This window comes from Castanea sativa, chromosome 8, assembly GCF_040712315.1.
Source record: "Castanea sativa cultivar Marrone di Chiusa Pesio chromosome 8, ASM4071231v1".
Classification (NCBI taxonomy): Eukaryota; Viridiplantae; Streptophyta; class Magnoliopsida; order Fagales; family Fagaceae; genus Castanea; species Castanea sativa.
This window is the reverse complement of record NC_134020.1, coordinates 49,928,979-49,941,968: the sequence shown is the minus strand read 5'-3', so window position 1 is coordinate 49,941,968 and position 12,990 is coordinate 49,928,979.

Here is a 12,990-nt window from a genome sequence, read left to right as displayed (position 1 = left end):
CTGGTGAAACTTTGGGCTTGAACACTTTGTGCAAATGTTGCTCTAGCCATACGACACTTGTTAGGCTGTTGTATCCTGGGAGAGACAAGTCAGAGAAAGTCTGCATCGGTTACAAAGTTTAGCTAACCAAAGGCTTAAATCTCCTTAAAGAGAGCGAGTCTTGCGCCTTAATCTAAATAATGTTGTGTAATTTCTCTCTTTAAATAAATAATATTCAGAAGTATTATTCAGTTTCTCTTTGTATTATTTCTATTATTATTGTGTTTGCACAAACAATTTTAAGGAGATTCAACACATGGAGCCTATACAAGAGAAACCAAATGAGCCAGTTGGAGATCTCAACAAGCCCTTTTTCTTTAAGGGAGTCCACTTCAAGAGGTGGAAAGGAAAGGTCATCTTCTACTTAAGTCTTCTCAAAGTTGTGTACATCCTCACTGACAAGAATCCATCAAAGGTTTCTACTGATGAGATGAGTGAGGAAGAATTTAGTTTCTATCAAGAAAAAATAAATAAGTATACAAAATATGAATATAATTGTCGCTCTTATCTTTTGAATTGTCTTGCCAATCATTTCTATGATTATTATGATACAACTTATAATTCTGGTAAGAAAATTTGGAAAGCTTTACAAAGCAAGTATGATACTGAGGAGGCTGGTGCAAAAAAGTATGTTGCTAGTAGATTTCTCCGTTACCAAATGGTGGATGAAAAATCGGTGGTGGATCAAGCACAAGACTTCCAAATGATTGTGGCAGAATTGAGATCCGAAGGCATAAAGATTGGAGACAATTTGGTGGTAGTTGGCGTAATTGATAAACTACCACAATCTTGGAGGAAGTTTCAAAAGACTTTGCGGCACAAACAAAAGGAGACATCCTTGGAGATTTTGATCACACGCATCTGTGTGGAGGAGGAGGCTAGAGGACAAGATGCACTCATGACACAAGAGAGCAATGGTAATTCCACCACAAAGGTAAACCTTATTTCAGCCAATAATAATATGCTCAAAAATCATTTTCCTAGAAATAGTCAATTGAAGCCTAAAAAAAGAGCCTTTAAAAATAATAATAAACCTCAAAGAAGGGGAAACCCGAATAAAAATTACAATAAGAACCAATGACCCCTTTCACAAGATCAATTTAATAGATCTTGTTATGTCTGTGGCAAGAGTAAGCATATTGCTCGATTTTGCAAATTTCGGAAACGTGAATTTGTCCCATAGGCTAACATAACCGAAGAGCCTTTAGTGGCTATGATTACAGACATCAGTATGGTGCAATATGTTGAAGGGTGGTGGGCAGATTTTGGTGCTAAAAGGCACATCTGCTATGACAAAAATTGATTCAAGTTGTACACTCCTTTTGAAGAAGAAAAAACTGTTATGCTTGGTGACTCTAGCAAAACCAAGGTTCTTGGTAGTAGTGAGGTTGAATTGAAATTCACTTCTAGATGTGTGCTAACATTGAAATATGCACTTTATACTCCGTTCTTGAGGAAGAATTTGATGTCAAGTTTTTTGCTTAACAAGGCTGACTTTAAGCAAACTATGAAATCTGATAATTATGTAATCACTAAAAAGAGATTATTTGTGGGCAAGGGTTATGCTTGTGATGGAAATTTTAAATTGAATGTTGAAAATAATAAAACATCTACCAGTTTAGTTTATATGTTTTCTTCTATTAATTTTTGGCATGCTCGTTTGTGTCATATAAATAGTAGATATGTGGGAATCATGAGTATTTTAGGATTAATTCCAAGATTGTCAAAGATTTTGAAAAATGTGAAACTTGTAGTCAAGCTAAGATTACAAAAATGCCTCATAAAAGTGTTGTAAGAAATACCGAATTGCTTTAGTTAATTCACTCCGATTTATGTGAATTTGAGGGAATTTCAACTCGTGGAGGAAATAGATATATTATCACTTTTATTGATGATTTCTCAAAATATACAACTATTTATTTGTTGAAAAATAAAAGTGACACTTTTGAAAAATTTCAAGATTTTTTAAAAGAAGTTGAAAATCAATTCGGTAGAAAAATAAAAAGAATAAGAAGTAATAGAGGCCGTGAGTATGAATTAAGCGCATTCAACTCATTTGTTCAGTCTTTGGGAATTATCCTTGAAACTACTGCACCATATTCATCTGCTTCTAATGGTGTGGCTGAAAGGAAAAATAGAACTCTAATTGAGTTAATAAATGCCATGTTAATTGAATTTGGTGCACTTTTTCATTTTTGGGGTGAAGCTATTTTAACTGCATGTCATGTTTTGAATAGGGTGTCACATAAAAAGTCACATACCACACCTTTTGAGACGTGGAAAGGACATAAGCTAAATTTGGGATATTTGAGAGTATGGGTTGTCTTGCTTATGTAAGGCTTAGTGACCCTAAAATACTTAAATTAGGTATAAGAGCTACTACCTGTGCTTTTCTTGGTTATGCGATTAATAGTGCAGCCTATAGATTTTTTGATCTTGAAAACAAAATAACTTTTGAATTTGGTGATGCAATTTTTCATAAAGAAAAATTTCCTTTTAAATTGAAAAATAGTGGGGGTGAAGAAAATATTTTGTCATAATCCAGTTCTTCTACTTCTCATTTACAAAATCAAGAAAATTTTGAAGCGGAACCTAGAAGGAGTAAAAGAGGTAGAGTTAAAAAGGATTTTGGTCCTGATTATTATGTTTTTATCATTGAGGAAAATCCCCAAAATTTAAAAGAGGTTTTAACATCACCGATTCTATATTTTGAAAAGAGGCTGTAAATGATGAGATGAAATCTCTAATTTCTAATAGAACTTGGAAATTAGTAGATCTTCCACCAGGTTGTAAGACCATAGGTTGTAAATGGGTCCTTAGAAAAAAGTTGAAACCGAATGGATCAATAGATAAGTTTAAAGCTAGACTTGTTATAAAAGGCTTTAAGCAAAAAGCTGATCTTAATTTCTTTGATAATTTTTTTCCGGTAACAAGAATTACATCTATTAGATTGTTAATTGCTATTGCTGCAATTTTTTATTTTAAAATTCATCAAATAGATGTAAAAACTGCTTTTCTAAATGGGGACCTAGAGGAAGAGATTTATATGGATCAACTCGAAGGCTTTGTAGAGCCTGGACAAGAAAACAAGGTATGTAAGCTAACTAAATCCCTATATGGCTTAAAACAAGCACCAAAATAGTGGCATGAAAAGTTTGATTCCTGCATGATTGAGAATGGTTATAAATCAAATGAATGTAATAAATGTATTTGAAAGGTTCAATAAGCGCATAAAACACCAATGAACGTTTAGACCCCTAATTACAAAACTACCAACACAAGCTTATACACAAACAATATATGTGCGGAATGATGAGTATAAGCTAAATCCAAATTGGCAAAACACTTTAAACCATAGTAAATCACAAACACAGCAGCAATTAAAAGGTAAAGAGTAAGGGAAGAGAGATGCAAACACAAGGATAACACGGCAACATCTTATCGAAGAGGAAACCGAAGAACTCGGCAAAAAACCGCTTCGCCACCCTCCAAGCTATAAAATGATCCACTAGATAATAAAGTTGGGATACATGAATAACAATAGATCCTCCAAGCTTCTTGCTCCAACAGGGTTACGTTGAACCTTGTCTTCTCTAACTTACCGGATCCCGCAATAAGCCCATATTGCATCCACCATCCTTGGCATCTTCCAATGCTTCCCAAACTCCAAAAACACTTAATACTCTAAATTGGTGTGGGTAGTATTTGGGTACGAATCTCCTCTCAATGGTTACAACAATGGGAGAGGGAATGAGAAGAGACTACAAAGATTTCTATTTAAGAATGAGTAGCTCTCTCTAATGGGGTGGGTGTGTTGTAAAAAACCTATCTAGGGTTTTTCTCTCTGAATAGCCACTCCTATATTTCGTGGGAATAAGAGTATTTATAGTAGGGTATGAAATGGAATGTGAGAAGTCAGTTTTCATCCAAACAGAGCATTATGCCGACTTGGCCTCGCGACTAGAATGAGTCGTGAGTTTGAGTCACGAGATAACTTTCAGGCCAGACTGTTGAGAAAATATTGAGTCGCGAGTTTAAGTCGCGAGCTTGATCAATCACATTATGTTGAGAAAATATTGAGAAAATATAATTTTCATGATCACAAAAGTGTAGCTACTCCTTTTGATTCTAGTGTTCATTTATTTCCTGTGAATAATGATGCTAGCATCATTTGTAGTTTACATTATGCTACTGATTGTACTAGACTTGACATTGCATATGTAGTAGGAGTGCTTAGCAGATTTACTAGCAAGCCTAGTAAAGATCATTGGCTAGCTATTGAGTGAGTCATGGTATATTTAATTGGTACCAAAAGTTATGGCTTATTTTATGAAAAATACCCTACTATGATGGAAGCTTTTAGTGATGCTGATTGGAATAATTTTTAATGTTACTTTTTTTCTACTACTTGTTATATTTTTAACATAGGTATTGGTGCTATTTGAAAGCGAACAATAATTCCTAATTCAACAATGGAAGATGAATTAATAGCATTAGCTTTAGCTAGTGAAGAGCCAAATTTGCTTAGAGATTTGTTTTATGAAATTCTACTTTAGGAAAAGCCAATTCCACCTATATTAATTCATTGTGATAACATTGCCACAATTTGTAGAGTTAAAAACCGTTATTACAATGGTAAATCAAGGCCTATAAGAAGAAAGCACAGTACCATGCGATCTTATTTGAGTAATGGCATCATAACTATGGATTATATTAAATCTAATAATAATTTTGCAGATCCATTTACCAAGGCCTTGGCAAAAGATGGGGTCTAGAATACAATGAGAGGGATGGGACTAAAGTCCATAGAATTATGAGCCATGTGTGAAGATACCCAACCCAAGGACTAGAGATCTTGAAAATTGGGTTCAATGGGAAAAACGAATCATACAATGGTCGTAAGAAATGTACTATTTATTTTTTTTAATTATTTATTTTGTAAATAATTTTTTAATTGTTCATCCCTATGATGTAAGTGCATTTATCTTATAATGTGGAGAGGTTGAGTAAAAAAATTTTAATGAAATTTGTAGCTCGTATGAGTGGGGTGTTAGAATTACAGGAGCATCCTTGACAAAATTTCACCTATGTGACTGTGGGGGTGGGGCCGCTCCCTATGAGATTGGACATAATCTCAAATACACTCATGAAACTGGGATCAAAACACAACTGTAAAGTGCTAGCTATAAAAGCTCATGTCAACACCTGGGTTGTTATGTGTAAGTAGTGATGCTTAATTTCCCTAAAGTAGTCCTAGTTCAAGTCGAAGACCACTACGACTCTGGAGTTGAGATCGCTGTGTTACTAAGTGAAGGTTCAATGCAAAGCACACTTTCATGATGCATAGTGATCCATCTTTGCCTAGTAATCTCTTTTTAACTAAAATTTAATATTAAAATGAGTGGAGGATTGTTGGAGCATTTTAATATTAAATAATTAAAATGAATAAATGTTACAACATAAATGTAAAGATGTGGGAGTGAATATGGAAGATGAGGAGTTAATGAAAATGTTTAATGCCACATTGAAAAGGAGAGAGACTATTTTATTCTTTTTAATTGTGATGATTAATGAGCTAACATGAATTGTCTCAAATATTAGGCTAAATACGTGCGCAAGGGGGAGGTGAAGGGTGGATGTATCAAAAATGGAAATGAATCAGCCTCTTAGATCCTCCTACCTATAAACTCATTCAGACCCAATCCAAGTTACGACAATATACTAACAAAAAAAAAATAATAGAGAGGCTCTTGGCAAGGAAGGGTGTTCTCTTTGGTGGAGATTTGAGCTTGAACACTTTGTGCAGAGGTTGCTCTAGCCATACAACACTTGTTGGGCTGTTGTATCTTGGGGGAGACAAGTCAGAGAAGGTTTGCACCGGTTACAAATTTTAGTCAACCAAGGGCTTGAATCTCCTTAAAGAGAGCGAGTGTCGCGCCTCAGTCCAAATAGTGTTGTGGAATTTCTGTCTTTAAATAAATAATATTCAAAAGTATTATCCAGTTTCTCTTTGTGTTATTTTTATTATTATTATGTTTGCACCAACACTCTTAGTTAGACTAACAATAATCCTAAAACAACATATCAAAGTGTATCATAATTATGTACTAGTCCTCGCCGACATTACAAATGCAATTTGTTCTCGCCGCATTGATGACCAATAGATTGATTTGAGCTCATTAGATCATGATGCTAACGTTTCTCAAAAAAGAAAAAAGAAAAAAGATCATGATGTTCAAGGGAAATTGATAGTGATGAAAAGCAAGAGAAAAATTGAGCTCATTAGATCATGATGCTAATGTTTCTTAAAAAAAAAAAAAAGATCATGATGCTCAAGGGAAATTGATGGTGATGAACAGCAAGAGAAAAATTGCTTATAGTTCTAGTATACTTACCATCCATACATGAAATCAAGCGTTGTTCGTGCGGCAATTTTGTCTTGACTCGCATAAAAAAATGGCACCATCCAGTTTACAACTACGGTTATACCTATAATGCCTCTGTGCTGCCTTCACATAGCAAAATCTTGCTTAATTATATATAGATACTCAAGCTAATATAACTGTAATTTTTTCAACTTATTGAATTAACAAAAAATGACAAAAAGTTAATTTAAAGTTCAAACCCACACTAATAAAAAAGAGAAACGTTTACTCTTACTAAAACAATTTAATTTGCAAATTTTGAAGTTTTTTAAACAAAGTAATTTAGATTATCTTTTGGATAAAATGAAATAAACAAGAATTAATACAGCCTGTGGAACCTGATATTTTTGCTTGTACATTTTGACAGCAGATGCATGAGCAAGAAGATGATTGTGCGACACCAAATACGACTCTATCTCGGAATCTCCACCGATGCAACCTAACCGTTGCCAATCGTAACATCGACCTAGTGCTAACGCCCCGTATGCATAACCACCTAGATCGTAGCTCCATGGATCATTTAATGTGGTCCAATGCTTAACACGATCACCAAATTCCTTAAAGCAAAGCTTAGCATAATCCCGAAAATCATCCCTAAACATAACCATACAAAAGTCCCCAAACTATTTAGAAATTGGCCTTATACTAATTAATTGTGCATTTAAACGTTGAGCGTGAAATTGGCCTTACACTAAATATCCACATAGCAAAAAGCTTTTATACATATAAAAATCCATATTTGTCATTTTAATTTTTTATTTTAATATATTTTTAATTTAGTCATTTCGTCTAAATTGCTCTAATCTTGCCATTAGTTTATATATATATATATATATATATATATATATATATATATATATATTGTTAGGTTCTAAGACTTTAAGATCTAAATGTATTAGAACTTTAATGTGTAATGTTGGCAAACCATGATCAAAACTTAGAGTCTAGATATAGGCTGCTCAAAGTGTGTTTATGTGTAAAGTTGGAATTGAGTAATTGTAGGAAATTACTATTCAATTTCTACAAGGCTCAATCGGTCGAAGCTCAGCCCAATCTCGTTTGACATGTAGAGTTTTATGTTTTATGTCTCATATAAAAAGAAAAACCCTAGCCACGTTTTAGAGGTTGTTGATATGCTTTATGTGTGAATCTCTTGTGAGATCTAGAGGTGTTTACCTTGATACATACTTAGGGTTATCAAGATCAAGATTGATGTCGAGAACTTGGTGATCTCTTCAGTTGCTGTTTCAGGAGCTTAAAGAAAAACACAAGTGGGTGTACTTGTAGTTGCTGTGGATCAAAGAAAAAAGTAGTCTGTGGACTCAGAGCTGTCACGTGGTTATGGTAGTAAGTTTTCTACTCAAGGTAGCATTATGATGTTAGTGGTCTAAGTCGCTATTGTAAAACTTCAATTCTTTCATAGTGGATCTGTTTTACCTTAAGGATAGCTAGGTTAAATCATCTCTAGGTTTTTTATTGGTTTGGTTTTCCTAGGTTATCATATCGTGTGTTATTTACTTTTCCACACTCTTTACATAATATGATTTGTTTGTATTAACCTAAATCTGAATAATTTATCTAAGTAATCACTTGGCTAAATAACTAGGTTAATCAACTAGTGTTTTAAGGGGTCTAAAAACGCACATATATATTCTTTCAAAACAATATCATTTTAGTGGACTCAAGTTGAGCGCCTTGGAAGAAGGGTTATATTGAAAATGAATGGAAGTTAAGTCCATCTCAAAGAAACCATCATCAAGAGTGGTTAAAAACCATCCAAACAGCAACATCATTGGGTCTCTAGATGAAGGTCTTCGCCTTGGAAAGGAAAACATACTTTTGGTCAATCATGTAACATACCATTGCTACCTTGCTCAATTTGAGCCAAAAAAGGTAGAAGAAGCTCTTCAAGATGAAAATTGGGTTGAGTCAATGCATGAAGAGCTGAATCAATTTGTGAGAAATGATGTATGGGAACTTGTTCCTAGGCTTGAAAATGTTCATGTCATCTGCACCAAATGGATCTCCAAAAACAAGACCAACGAAGATGGAGAGATTATACGGAATAAGTCTCGGCTGGTGGCTCAAGGATACACTCAAGTGGAAGGAGTAGATTTTGATGAATCCTTCGCTCTCGTAGCAAGGCTTAAGTCTATTCGCATTCTTATGTCAATTGCATGCACTATGAACTTCAAACTCTATCAAATGGATGTGAAATGTGCATTTTTCAATGGATATCCGAATGAAGCAAGTGTTTGTTGAACAACCCAAAGGGTTCCAAGATCCACGCTTCCCTGATCATGTGCTGAGATTGAAGAAGGCTCTATATGGCTTGAAACAAGCTCCTAGAGCTTGGTATGATCGGCTTACACATTATCTCTTGGATAGAGGATTCAAAAGAGGATATGCCGACCAGACTCTATTTATCAAGAATGATGAGGACTACCTTCTCATGGCTCAAGTATATGTTGATGACAGAGTATTTGGAGCTACCATCGATGCTCGAGCTATAGAGTTCTCTCGAGGAGATGAAGAAAGAGTTTGAGATGAGTATGGTGGGGGAACTTACATTTTTCTTGGGCCTTCAAGTCAAACAAAAGAAGGAGGACATATTCATTTCACATGAAATATATGCTAGAAATATTGTCAAGAAGTTTGGATTAGATTCCAAAAAGCATGCCTCCACTCCCATGAGTTCATTTACAAACCTCGAATCTTGATTCTTCCGAGTAGAAGTGAGTCCAACTTTGTATAGGAGCATCATTGGGTGTTTACTTTATCTTATGGCTAGTAGACCAAATATTGCTTTTAGCGTGGGAGTTTGTACTCGATATTAAGCCGCTTCGAAGGAATCCCATCTAACTACGGTGAAGCGAATCATGCGATATGTCAATGGCACTCCGGATTATGGCTTGTGGTACTTAAAGGATTCTAATGCTTGCCTCGTGGGATATTCAGATGCAGATTGGGTTGGAAGTGTAGATGACTGAAAGAGTACCTCAGGTGGTTGTTTCTACCTTGGGAACAATCTTGTCTCTTGGATGAGCAAGAAACAAAAGTTTGTGTCCCTCTCTACGGCGGAAGCAAAGTACATAGCTGCTAGAAGTTGCTGCACACAACTTCTCTGGATGAAGAAGTTACTTCATGACTACGGGATTCCTCAAGATACAATGTGTGTGTTTTGTGACAACATCAGTGCTATAAATCTCTCTAAGAATCCGATTTAGCATTCAAAGTCAAAGAACATAGAGATACGTTACCACTTCATCCGGGATTTGGTGGAAGATAAAGTTGTGTGTCTTGAATTCATACATACAAATAGTCAAAAGGTGGACATCTTCACCAAACTTCTCAATGGTCCTTGGTTTGAATCACTCCGTAAGACCATCAGCGTTAGTAGAATTCCTTGAATCTCATGTGTGATGTGTACTTTACCTATTTCTCTTGATTTGATCTCACTAGTGTAGAGCACACACTACTTTGTTGGTTACACGTATAGCATGTTTTGACAAATTTTTGTTTGTTTTCTTTTCTTGCTTTGAATGTTTTTATTTTTGATCAATCTCTACTTGTTTTTGTGTCAAAAATCCAAAAACACATAAAAAGTAGAAAATCCAAAAAGTTTGATTGACATTATTGTGATTTGTCACATACATGTTTTGCCTTGTGCCTCCATACAAATGACTTTGTGCATTTACAAGCGTAGCTTGTTCTTTATGCACTCATATCATTGTGAGAAAAATGTTGACATCTATGTGACTATTGTAAATAGATCTTCAAACTTGTCATGAATGATTAGTCAATGGTTTTGTTGATCTTGAGACTTGCATAGACTTGTGTCTATATATCTTCCCACTCCTTTATTTTTATTTATTTTTGCTCAAAGAGCTCAACCAATGTAAATCTTAAAATGAAAAGAGATAATGAGCTGCAAAAGCCGTCGCACATACTAGAATTTGACAAGGAAAAAGGGAAAGCGACTTTTATGATACTGTATGATGCCGCAAAAAGTCAAAGGCTTGTTCATCAAATTGAAATTTCAAAATTTCAGGAATCAATCTCAAAATGAGATGTATTGATTCAAAATAATCAAATATTATGATGTCTATAAAGCCAAATGAAAAGCTTCAAAGTTATGTAATCAAGTTTTGTGGGAGGTCATATATGCATATTTCTATAATGGAGATTGGTCACTCTTCCTAGTGCTAATTGTGTATGTCTTGGTTGAATTGATCATTGAAACTTTACATTAGATTAAGGACTATCTCACATTTGATATCCACACACATCACACATGTCTATGTTCAATGAATGTCTTATTCATTTGTGTGATTGTACTTGATTAAATGTGCTGCACATGCTCAATCATATGTTGATCAAACATAAAAAGATTTTTGAGTGTTTTAATTTTTTTTGGAAAGTGTTTTTGTTTTGAAAAATTTCAAAAACTGTGCAACTCTATTTTGGCGACTCACTCGCGAGTTAATCCAGTCACATTTCTCAAGTCGCAAGCTTACTTAGAAGCTTTTGCGACTCTCTGGCGAGTCAACTCCCGCCGCGAAATAGACTTAGAAAAATTTCAAATTTTTGGGCTTTTGTCATCTTCGTGGCTTAGTTTGGCGACTAGTTTGCAAGTGGAAGCTCTAGTCGTGAGTGAAAAATTTGTCATATGGATTTTTGGCGACTTGACACGACTCATTCCAATCGCGAAAAACCCGTGTTTTGCTTTATGAGGGTTATTTCCAAGGAAGTTTTCAAAAACTTTTCATTTTTCCCTTGCATCTCGTGACTATTCATCGTCTTATCCGCCTCTCCCACTTCCAAAACCACCATTCTCACACACAAAACCTCCATTTTCTTCATCATTTGTTCACCAATCTTCAAGAAAAGGTATGGGTTCTTTCTTTTACTCAAAGTATTTCATATATCTTGCCCTTGATTTCTTAGATTGTGTGTTTTTGTTGAGATTTGAAAATATGATGTTAGAATATGGTTTATTGATGTTTTGTTGAGTTTGATGTATGGTTTTTGTCGGTTTTGGTAGTATAATAATTACTCTACATGTTTTTTCATGCTTGTTACTCATTTTTGTGCATTATACCATGTTTGTGTTGTGTTGTGCATATCATGTTCATGATAAAATGTCTCATTGACATTTTCTTGTGTTTCTGTGGATTTTATGGAATACAAAAGCTGTAGGGATAAATGTGTTTATTTGATTTTGAAACATCATATGATTATGTGTTTGTACACTTTTCCCTAATTTGCACACTTTTGCATTTGATGCGCGCGCACACACATACACACTCTTTGACATGTTTGAGTGCTTACTAGCATGATTCTATCATGTTTTGATGAGTTATGTCTTCATATGTCATTTTTTTTTAATTACCTCTCTAAATCTCTGTTTTTAGGGTTATAATTCAATGTCCATTGTGTTGGTACTAATGTGTTACTAATCGAGTTTGTTGTCATATTTTGTGCTCTGTTTTGTGGTACTTGCTGCTCTGTTTTTATAGATGACTCCAAAGATGAAGACCACTGCAGAACGAGCTGACAAGAGGAAGAAAATGGACAGTACTCGATTCCACTCTATCCAACACTTTGAAAGATACAATCAGTTCTTTGAGAAGGCTCTAATCATCCAAGAGCGATTTGTGGACCTTGTTAATTTGAAGGACTACTTTATTCCAGGCTATTTTCGAGATAGAGGTTGAGAGAAGATTCTTGGTGATCTCCCCAGGGTTTGTGAACCATTGATTCGGGAATTCTATGCCAATGCTATTCTTCGAGAGGATGAAATAGACTGTTGGATTAGAGGCCATGAGTTCACCATTGACGTGGAGGACATTGATGAAGTTCTTGGCTTTAAGGATCTCGAACATGATTTTGCTTACTACAAGGACAGAATGCTCTCCATAGAGATGGTTCAATCCCATATTAGTAGGGTTAGAGAAGGAAGATGCGTTAACACAACTGCTTTTCCACCGAATTTAAGGTGTCTTACATACATCATGATGTTCAATCTGTACCCAGTGAAGAAGATGACCACCATCAACAATGCTAGAGCCATTTTCCTGATGGAGCTTCGTGAAAATCCCTACATTAACTTTAGTGCTCATGCATTCTCCATCATTGCGATGAAACAAGGACAACCTCAAGGGCAAAGCTTGTTCTCCCTAGTCTACTCATGCGGCTCTTTTATGTAAAAGGTGTGGATTCCACAAGACATCAACCTCATGCCTACTCCTCTAGCCATTAATGCTTTAACAATTGCAAGGATCAAGGTTCGTCTTCCGAGTGATGAAGAGGAGGGTGATCAAGCACAAAGAGAACCTATGGACACTAAAATTGAAGCAGAAGGATAACCCTCAACTTCACAAAGTCATGGTAAAAGGAGCAGAGCCTCATCATGCTCAGAAGTGCCTCCAGATGCATTTCAGGCCATTCTTGAGAGGATTGACAGCCTTCGAGACGTCCAAAATGAGCAATCTGACAGACTGACTGCTATTCAAGACCAAATAAC